This window comes from Saccopteryx bilineata, chromosome 1 (assembly GCF_036850765.1).
Source record: "Saccopteryx bilineata isolate mSacBil1 chromosome 1, mSacBil1_pri_phased_curated, whole genome shotgun sequence".
NCBI classification, from domain to species: Eukaryota; Metazoa; Chordata; class Mammalia; order Chiroptera; family Emballonuridae; genus Saccopteryx; species Saccopteryx bilineata.
In genome coordinates this window covers 340,051,383-340,062,763 of record NC_089490.1, presented here as the reverse complement: position 1 = coordinate 340,062,763, position 11,381 = coordinate 340,051,383, and the positions used below count along the sequence as shown (strand labels likewise).

The window sequence follows — 11,381 nt, the reverse complement described above, 5'->3', positions numbered from 1 at the left end:
AAGGAAATACTTCCCTTTTATTGATATTATAAGAACGCCCATTTGTTATTGGGTCTAACAATATCTCCCACTTGTTGGAACTATTTATGTTCTTGGTACTGCTTTTCATTTATTTACATGGTAATGTCTTCCAGAAATGCTTGAGAATTGAGTATTTTACCCCTATTTAATAGAATTTCCTAAGATGACAAAGACAGAATTATTTTCTTTTATAAAAGAAACAAACAGCTGGAATGAGATTCAAATTTAAATAAGCCTAGGTATTAGAACCCATCTTCTTTTAATATGCTTCAACACCTCTCAATATATTTTAGACACACATAATCCCCTTGAAATATGATGTCAACACCCACTATGTTGCCTAGATTTTATTTATATAAAGTAAGCACTTTATAGAATTTTCTGGAATTTGACATCTCTTAGGGAAGCCATTTATTAAGAAAGAAGAACAGCAAAGGTTCAATGATGGGAGACAGGTTTAGTTACAGGTAGGTGGTTTATTTACACAACACTCTTCATCTCCACTGGTATCACTATAGAACAATCTGTTTTCTCCAGATTAATGCTAGCAATAGATCAGATGCTATGGTCCTGCAGAGCTCCTGACCTCAGGACATAATGAAAGTAAATAACCTCAGTTTAGAAGGAGGCTTCCTTCTCCGTGACATCGGGTTGAAATAGGAGAGATTTCTTTGTCTCTGTAGACCTTGCTTTGGTATACACACACACACACACACACACACACACAAAACTGGTGTATTATTATATAATACATATATATCAATATATATTTACATATATGACTGTGTGTTATATATATTATATACTATATATGTATTATATACATATGACTGTGAGCAATATATATATGACTGTGTGTATTATTGCAGGCTTGCAAGCTTCCTACAACAGAACACAATGTGGTGCTTTCTTATCATTGCTAACCCTCAGTCAAGAGAGAGGTTAATACAGTCTTATAGAGTATAGTCAGCCATGGCTTCAATATTTGCAAATCATTTTTTTCCTCTCAGTTTTATTATAATTGTGCACTGAGAATTCAGAAATAAATTTCAAACAGAAGATAGAAAGCTCTTGTAAAATGTATAGAAATATTTTCCGAGGCACATATTGAAAAGAAGCAATGATAATGGTCCACTGAATGAGGTAAGAAGAATGCTTCTCCCTCTTACCGCTATGATTTTTGCTAACTTAGTCCCTTTAAATGTCAGTTTTTTTCTTTGTCCAATCATGACAATAATAATACCTACTATGATAGTAAGGAGTAAATAACATAATGTATCCAGCACTATAGCCAAGATGAAAAAAGAAATTCCCTCTTAACAGAAATGAAGGATTATTAAAATAAGATTTTAAAGTGTTGAAATATACATATATTCAGTTATGTTTTCAGTTATCAATACGTTAAATAATTTATTTACTGAAAATATAGCCTTAAATTTTATTTCATGGACCTGAGAGAACCATCCTAATGAAACAGAGTAAGAAAAACCAAATAACTAAAGAACAACAACAACAAAATCACTCTATATTTGTTAGCATAAAAAGCTCTGAACTTGGGTCCAGCCAGTGGTAGAATTCAGCTGGTTCACACTGGTTCAGCAGAACCAATAACTAACTTTTTGTTGAGTTTGGTGAACCGGTTGTTAAAATGACACTTGTAATCAGGGTTCTTTCTAAGTTGGATGCCTGGGCAGCTGCCCAATGTGGAAATCACAAATTTACATTTATTACTCTTTTTTGACATTCATCTGCACAACAGTGTATTCTAAGCAACTGTAGTAATGTTCATTTTGTCCATAGGTGAAAAAATTGCAAGTGAGGACATTAATCATGAAGCAATATGGAAATATCTTAACAGTTTTATTGGTTTTTGTCAGGTATTTAATATTTTTTCAACACTATTTTAAAAATCTTTCTTATAATATAATCCAATAAAAGAAGTGTTTTGTACTTCTTTTATTGTTCTTATTTAAGTCTTAAATGCATGAAATAATAAACTAATTTTCTGTATATCTTTTTTATACTTAAAACGGTCATTAGGGCAGAGAACCGGTTGTTAGATTATTTGAATTCCACCACTGTATCTAGCCTTCTCCACTAGATTTTGTGAAAGTCATACACCCTCCCAAGCCTCAGTTCTCTCACCAACTTGGGTATCTTTGGATTTGCCATATCCCTCACAGAGCTTTCATGACCACTAACTGGCATTTCCTGGCACATCGGAGACAAGAAAGTTCCTTAAGTCTAGCAGTTTAGTCAGGCACCAGGGTGGATTTCTCACATTGAAAATGGCCACAGGTGGAGTTCATGGACCAAAAGGCAGCTCACAGAGGCATGGAGGTGACCAGGTTTACATAAACATAGTTATCTGTAAGGCATCAGGTTCCCTCCTGAGATGGTGACCCAGAATAGCCACCACAACAGCAGACTTCACAGAACATTAGCTTCAGAAGTCACTTCTGAGGTCATGTTACCCATCTCTCTCATTACCACACCTCAGGGGTTGGCTCCAGAACCCCCATCTTTAAGCTTTAGAAGAACACTTGCCACTATCCCTTGTTCAATCTGTTAAGTGACATCTCCCAGAACAGGTGTATAACTTTAACCTTATGAACTGAATGAATGTGCCTTTGCTGGTCCTTGTTTCTTCATCAGCTCTGCTCCTCTTTTTGATTTTCACCCATTCTGATAATTCCTGCTATTTGAGCCCCTGGCTGTATTTTCTTGTCTTTGGTGTCTATTGAGTTTCTTTGATTTTCAAAGCTTCTATTTTCCACATCGGTGAAGAAGACTAGACTATATCAACTCCCATGTGTTTGAGATATCACACCCATGAGGTAACTGAAACCCAACAAATTGAGAAAAATCTTTTATTAATACTCTGAACATAAAACATATAGGCTATTGTACTGCATGGTATCTGCATTCAGCAGTTTATTCCTGCTGGGTGTTCAAAGCACAGTGTGATAGAAATTCAGTATCTGGCATTTTGATTTTCTTGGCTTTGTGCATGTTAAACCCGGTGTTTCTATTGATATAGTATTAAAAAAATAAAACATATAAGCTATATTTTTCTGTTAAAATTATTGAAGATAACACACTTATGTATGCTTAAGTCCCTTTACAGAGAAATTGCCTTGGCATATACATATTATTGATAACTATTATCTCTTCCACTCATCCTTAGAGAGCTAAGGAGGAAGAAAATATTAAACTTAAAAATCAATGGAAAATAATTTTTCAACGTATTGAGCCATCTTTAAATATGTTATTTTACTTGATAATTACATCTGCTATTACACAATCTAAAAAAATGTCATGACGTTTTGTTACCATTATGAGAAACATCAATATATTGTACTATAGTTGACGGGCCAAATTTAGCTTGTCCCTTGTTTCCATCAACACATTTTATTTTATTTTTTTGCACACAGCAATGCTTATTTATTTACATATTATCTATGACAGCTCTTACACTGTGATGGCAGATCTAAGAAATTGCCACAGAGACCACATGGCTTAGAAAGCTAATTTATTTGGCCTTTTACAGATAAAATTTGCCAAACCTTGAATGATGGTAAAGAGAACATATAAGATTCAACCACGGCAGTGTGTCCAACTGTGACCTGTTAAGAAAATTCTTTTCTGTTAAGTTTTTAAGACATTAGGAACTTAATACTTTATCAAAAACAATGTAAGAAATATTCTGCTCTAGGTAATTGACTTACTATAATTCACCTAATATAACAAATTCCATAGACATACAATTAAAAAACAAAAAATTTTAATTCTGAAATAGAACTGAGTTCTTGATTATTCAGAGACCATTTCAAGGTCATTGTGATAAAGGTAGATTTTCACTGTCCTACTTATGCATGGGAAGACCCAGCTGTATAATACAGAGGGAATGTGTGGAATAACCTTGGTTACACTGAAATGACCTTTGAAGAAAGTTTATGTAGAATATGGAATTGTATCCCTACAAGTATTTTTTTTTAATTACAGTTTAACTATTTGGTTATTTGTCTTTTTTATGTAATTGAGCTCTTCAAGAAGAGAAACTACTTTCTTTTTATTTTGGTTTTATTTTCAGCTGCCTCAGCATCTAGTACAGTGTCTGGCAATAATTCTTCAGTTAGTGTTTACTGAACTGAACTGAGTAAGTGGTGTTTACCAAATATAACTGATACTACTCCTTGGTTAACCTCATAGGCCTAGAGAATAGAAAAACTAATATTTTAGGAATGTTCCTGTGACTAGGGTGGACCATGTGACATAATTTAGTTAATGACATGTAAGTGATGCTGTTTGGGAGTTTCTGGAAATCTTCTTTTGATCTGTAATGAGAGATAGATACAGTTGTAAGTCCCTTCTGGCCTTCAACACAAAACTGATGCCGTTGCTGAGAAACCTAGCTTGTGACCACGAGAAAATCAGCTGATACATTATCAATAATGGAGTAAGAAGGGAAAAAAAATGTTTCTGGTCCTTTAATGGAGCCCCTGCACTCACCTGGTTATGGTGGTGATCCTGATTTTTTGTTATATTAAAAAAAAATCCTGTTTGTTTAAGCCTTTGTTAGATTGAATACCTATTACTTTCAGCCAAAATATACTAAATTATTTTTAAAGTCTTATGGCAAGATTATAAGCATAAAACCAGCTAGATATACAACTCTCAAGAACAATTCATATTAGAAATCTTGGGGTGGCCAGTGACAATGCTAGTTGTCATTAAATAAAAACCTTTATTCTAGCAGGACATATTTTTTAAATCATATTTTATTTTGCTTTTCAAGATTTATTAATGAATAATTGACAAGTATAACTGTACATGTTATGTGATGACTGGATGGATATACTTATACATGGTGAAAGGATGATCATAGTCAAGTTAATTAACACATCCATAGATGTGTGTGGGGGGAAGGTAAGAATGCTTAAGATCTAGTCTCAACAAATTCAAGTATATAATAGAGTATTATTAACTATAATTTCCATGTTGTACATTAGATCCTTGAAACTTCCCCATTGTATAGCTGAAAATCTGTACCTATAGGCCAACGACTCGAAGGAAGATAATGAAGAAAAAAAATAAGAGTTTTGATCATCTACTGCATTTCAAAGACTCCATTTGGTTCTTTGTATTTTATACTTATTAAATTTACACAATGACAATCTAAGGTGGTATCATTACTTTATATTGTAGACAAAGAGCTTGAGTTCAGAGAGGTCAAGAATTTTGTTTAATGGTATACACTTAGCCAGCAACAAAGGTACAATCCAAAAAAAGTTTTATATGACTAAAATCCAACTTGGTTTTCAAATATCATGCTGTTTTTCAAAGAAATGAGCTTTTGTTCATTCCTAGATTGTTCACAGACCATTAAAGGAGCAAACCTAAATAAAACATTCTCTGGAAAAAAGAAAAATCAATGCCTTCTCCAGAAATCAAATACTGGCTTCTTAATCTAAGACACTCACATTTCAACCATTGAGTTTCCCTGATTTGACTGATATTATTTTATGAAGGCATTTTTTGTTGTTGTTTTTTTCTAATAGGAGTTGTATAATACAGTGAGTCATTAGGACAAAAAAAAAAACATCAGCCAAAACAATGTAAAACGTGAAATGGAATATAGAAGATAGAAAGCATTGCATACAGTGCCTCTTTGGTATATACAAAGAGAGTGCAACCATCAGTTGTGTCAACTTCAAATTCAGAAATGGGGCTGCTGTAGAATGAATTATGTATGTTTTCTCCAAATTTATATGTTGAATATCTACCCCCTAAAGTGATAGTATTTGCAGATGGAGCACTTGGAAGATAATTAGACTTAGATGAAGCCATTAGGGTAAATCCCCATGATGGGATTAGTGACATGAGAAGAGACATCAGAGAGATTGCTTTCTCTTTCTCTCTCTTTACTATGTGAGGGCATAGCAAGGAGGCAGCCATCTGTCAGCCAGAAAGAGAGCTCTCACCAGAAACTGACCACATTAGCACTTTAATCTGAAACTTCTAACTTCCAAAATGTGAGAAAATAAAATTCTGTTGTTTAAATCACTCAATCTATGGCATTTTGTTATGGGACTCAGAACTGACGAACACAGATATCCTATAATATTGGCAAGTACATCTCTCCTACTTTCATCTTTTAGCAAACAGAACAGAGGAAGTAGAAAAACAGCATTACAGTAAGTGTTCTTAACCCTATTATAGCCATTTTTGGAAGGCCTGCTTGAACCCATGTTTCAAAGTGTGATTTAGGGGAAAAAAGGATTGCGTATGTATTGACTGGTACAACCTTCCCCCAAAGCAATTCACATTTTCCTGGTGTCTGCTTATTGTCACCTTTATCTACTCGCTTCAGCTTGTTGGCAAGTGGTGTACCAGGATTTATCTTGTTGGAGCTCAAAGCTTGAGTGCTGCTGACACTCATCAGCAGCTCTGGGTTCCTCTCAGCAATACTGGAGGAAATCTCTTTTAATTACAAAATATATCATGTTTAACCTCCACTAAAAAAAAGATGGTAAAAAAAATTAAAAGATAAAGTCTTTTTATTTAATAAATCAAAACTCAGCATTTATGGTGGAAATTAGATAGAGTCAATTTTTCCAGCACCTGTTCTCTTCCCTTTCAGACTCTAAAAAAACAAACAGCCAAAAACTGGATAAATTGTAATTAATAAAAGGTGATGAAATAATGTTTAATTTTCAAAAGGATAAAATTGGGATGCTTATAGTTGCTTGATATATTTGGTGTTAAGGAATAACTAAAACTCAACTAAATTTTCTTTGTAGTGGTAAGGATTTCTAAGAATGAGATCATAGACCCTAGATTCCTATTTGCAATATGGTCAGATAGATATCATTGTTATCCCCATTTCAGTGGTAGAATTCAAACAACTGGTTCTCTGTCCTAATGACCGTTTTAAGTATAAAAAAGATATACTGAACGGTAGTTTATTATTTTATGCATTTAATATTTAAATAATAACAATAAAAGAAGTATATAAAAATATATTATATTATAAGAAACAGTTTTAAATATTAATGAAAAAATATTAAATAATACCTGACAAAAACAATAAAACTGTTATTTAAAATATTTCCATATTGCTTCTTGATTGACGTCCTTATTTGCAATTTTTTTCACCTATGGATGGAATGAACATTACTACGAGCACTTAGGATATGCTGATGCTCAAAAACATTAAAAAGAGTAAGGAATGTCAATTTGTGATTTCCACATTAGGCAGCTACCCAGGCGCCCACCTTAGAGAGAATCCTGATTATAGGTGCCATTTTAACAACTGGTTTGCCAAACTAAACAAAAAATTTAAGTATCAGTTCTGCCGAACCTGTGAAAAGCAGCTTAATCCCATCACTGCCCCATTTTAAACAATCCCTTGTCAGGACACATACAGGAACAGAGCAATGTTTCTGTCTCTCTCTCTCTCCCTCAAATTTCTTTTTTTTAAAAAATAAGAAATAATAATAAAATGAATCTAAAATGTTTGTGTTATTTGGCCATGGTCACATCTGTATCACCTACTGTGTTCAGGCTATAACCAATAATGACTTTGCACTACAATTCTAGTGCTTTTTCAGTCTACTGTGTTGTCTTTTAATAGTGGTTTTGCTGCTGGCAGCTATGTCAAAATAATGACAGACAGTATTTTAATAGCCATGCTCTATAGCAGTGATGTCCAACCCCCGGGCCGCGGACCAGTTTGTGGGCCATTTGGTACTGGTCTGCAGAGAAAGAATAAATAATTTACATTATTTCCATTTTATTTATATTTAAGTCTGAATGATGTTTTATTTTTTAAAAATGACCAGATTTCCTCTGTTACATCCATCTAAGACTCACTCTTTTTTTTTTATAAATAAACTTTTATTTTAATGGGTGACATCAATAAATCAGGGCACATATATTCAAAGAAAACATGTCCAGGTTATCTTGTCATTCAATTCTGTTGCATACCCATCACCCCAAGATAAGACTCACTCTTGACACTTGTCTCAGTCACGTGATACATTTATCCATCCCACCCTAAAGGCTGGTCTGTGAAAATATTTTCTGACATTAAACTGGTCCGTGGCCCAAAAAAGGTTGGGGACCACTGCTTTATAGAGCTTCTCTGTTAGACTCCATGGTTATAAAGAAGTGGTGAAGACAGTTCTAAGCACACTCAAAAACAGATTTAATAAAAATTCAAGAGCTTGACTCTGACTCAGCCCAATATTATTTTTGAACTTCTAATTTGGCAACTCAATTAGCAATTAGAGAAGCTCATATTGAATGGAAACCTCTCAGGATCAGAAAGAGCCTTGGAAATGATCTTTCTCAAATACTTATCTAGTATCTATATACCCTCCATCAAGTATTCATTCCAGACTCCACCTAAAAATGTTCAGGGACAGAGAGTAACTTATTCTTATTCAATCTTTAGTCAGCTTTGACTGGTTTATTTTTTCTTAATGCGTGTTCCACAGTCAGTTGCCTAAAATCAAATACTGGCTCCATCAGTCATTAATTATATTATTTGAAGCAAACTTATTATTCTTTGTATGTTTCAGTTACCTAATCAGTGAAATGAAAATATTACTTTAATTACAGTATTATTTTGTGAATGTGATTAGTAAATACATAAATAGCACTTAGAACACTGTGTGCTATATAATAAGTGTTCAATAATGGCTAACACACATACCATGTAAACATACAAATGTTTTACTATAATAATTAAGTAGTAAAGTTTGGCTAACAGAAGTAGTATTGTAGTAATAGCCTTATCAGTAATACTAACATTGTGATAGTGATCATAGATTGTTTTCACTGTAGTTATAATGTTGACTGTTGTCATTTCTACTCTACTGAACCTATAAATGCAAACTCATTTGACTGCTTTTCTAATATGTGATCCCAGAAGAAAATTTTTTTCTATTGGAGACCAGTACCAATGTGTCTGAATCACTTTCCTGACACCACTACAGGAGATAGTATCAACACTAGACTGAGGATCAAATCCTGGCTCTCAGCTCAGGATTCCTTTCTGTACAACTGGCCTCTTGAACTTTAAAGATTGCACCCTGCACAGTTCTTTTCAGAGCATTAAATCAAATTTCTTCCTGGGTATTGTCTTTCGTACTTTCTAAAATTGCAATTAAAATGAACCTGTTTTGTAGCACTCTGTAAAAATTGGGCACCTTCTTCATATTATGAGATCTTTCCATTTAAAAGTACAAAAATTCATTTTGTATTGGCCCAATGAAAGGAAATGATGACTCTATTATTACACATTATATGCCACACTTTTCTATAATCTGGATGACTAGGTAAGTTTACAAAATGTAACACTAATGCCATGTTAACATGGATATACATTGAAAAGTTTCTTTTTCCTTGTGAATATGGCAAACTACTGACAGTGCTGTCACACTATCTGGGTGCAACCAGGATACATAATTATCCTTCATAGAACCATAAATAAATAGGGCACTTGGCACTGATTGAGAAAGGAATTTTTTCCATTTTTCAGAAAAGCATTCCACTCCACAGAGATCAGCCCTTCCTGAGCCATCTCCTTTCACCAACTGCTTTCCATAAACAGCTCATGAGACACTCCAAGTACAAGATGCATAGTGAACAGCAACCTCCATGCACACAGGAACTTTGAATGTATTGTTCAATGCCACATTCCCAGGAGCTAGAGCACTAGTTGGTACATGACAGGTGAATCAATAAGTATGTGTTCACAGAATGAAGAAATAAATGTCAGTTCACAGATCTTTTTTTTTTTCCTCTAGGTGTTGAACCTTCCAACCTTAACTTAACCTCTCAAGTGATCTTTTTGTTTCTCTTATAACCCTGCATGAAAACTTGCTCTCAAAGTTTCCATTCACAATAAGATAAAAAGGTATAATACATACATAAACAGAACAGCAAATCCCAGAAGGAAGGGAAGAGAGAGTTGAGGGGAGAAAAAGGGTGTAATGGGGACACAGGGGTGGGGGAGTGAGGGTGTTATATTGAGTAGGACACTTAAATCCATGTTAACACAATAAATTAAAATTAATAAAGATTTAAAAAGGTATAATAACAGTGTAATACAGGGGTCCCCAAACTTTTTACACAGGGGGCCAGTTCACTGTCCCTCAGACGGTTGGAGGGCCGGACTATAAAAGAAACTGAACAAATCCCTAAGCACACTGCACATATCTTATTTTAAAGTAAAAAAAACAAAACGGGAACAAATACAATATTTAAAATAAAGAACAAGTAAATTTAAATCAACAAACTGATCAATATTTCAATGGGAACTATGGGCCTGTTTTTGGCTAATGAGATGGTCACTGTCCGGTTCCATATTTGTCACTGAAAGCCATAACAAGTGATATGATGCACTTCCGGAGCCGTGATGCGTGCGTCCTGCATCACTGTACATGAGCGATGCCGTGCTTTGAAGACCACCACATACAGTACTCTCACTGACCACCAATGAAAGAGGTGCCCCTTTGGAAGTGCAGCGGGGGCCAGATAAATGGCCTCAGGGGGCCATATGCGGCCCGTGAGCCGTAGTTTGGGGACCCCTGGTGTAAATGTATCTGATGATCTAATAATCATTTCTGACTTAAAATGCAGTGAGTACTAAGATAAATGAGAACATTTATTGTTTCGCCATTTCTTAATTCTCTACATACATTTCCTCTTTCCTTGTTTGTACAGCCTGTTCTAGTCAATCTACACTGTTTCAGCTTCTAGAATATGTTATGCAATCTCTCATTACCAGGACTTTGGGTACTCTGAGATATCTCTTCATCTGTCTTCTATCTTTAAAGTCTTCTCTGATAGTCCTTAAATAGTTTAGGTGTTTCTTTCTGTACATTTAAGTACTTATTGCACTTGAAGTACCTGGCTTTTTCTTTAAATGTCTCTTCCTAGTTTCTAAATTCCGTGAAAGAATTGACTGTGTCTGTTTTCTAATTCCCAAACTAATTAAATGATTATAGCTACATAGAGGAGCAACAAATACTATATTGAAAACATAATATTAAGAAAAAAATCATTTAGTGTCCTAGTGAATATAGAGTATTGGTGAAAAATCCATTTAGTATCCTCATCATTTTACAGATGAGGAAACCATAGCTCACAGAGATATTTGTGACCTCCTCAAGATCTCAGAGCCATTTGATGGCACACCTAGAATAACCACTCAGGGCCACTGTTGCTCACCTAGTGCTCTTCCTTTCTCACCATATTATCCTTTTCCCAACATATCTATCTCTTCATAAAGGCCAACAACTTACATTAAAATGTAAAATCTCTAATGGTGGCAAAAGTTTAAGCACCAG

At 34.4% G+C, this 11,381-nt stretch overlaps 1 non-coding gene across 1 annotated transcript; it reads left to right on the top strand.

Moving 5' to 3' along the window:
• The first annotated feature begins 2,926 nt into the window (after positions 1-2,926).
• Positions 2,927-3,063, top strand: LOC136321190 (small nucleolar RNA SNORA8). Its single transcript, XR_010728473.1, has one exon. It is a non-coding gene; the product is annotated as a small nucleolar RNA SNORA8 (small nucleolar RNA).
• The last annotated feature ends 8,318 nt before the right edge of the window (positions 3,064-11,381 follow it).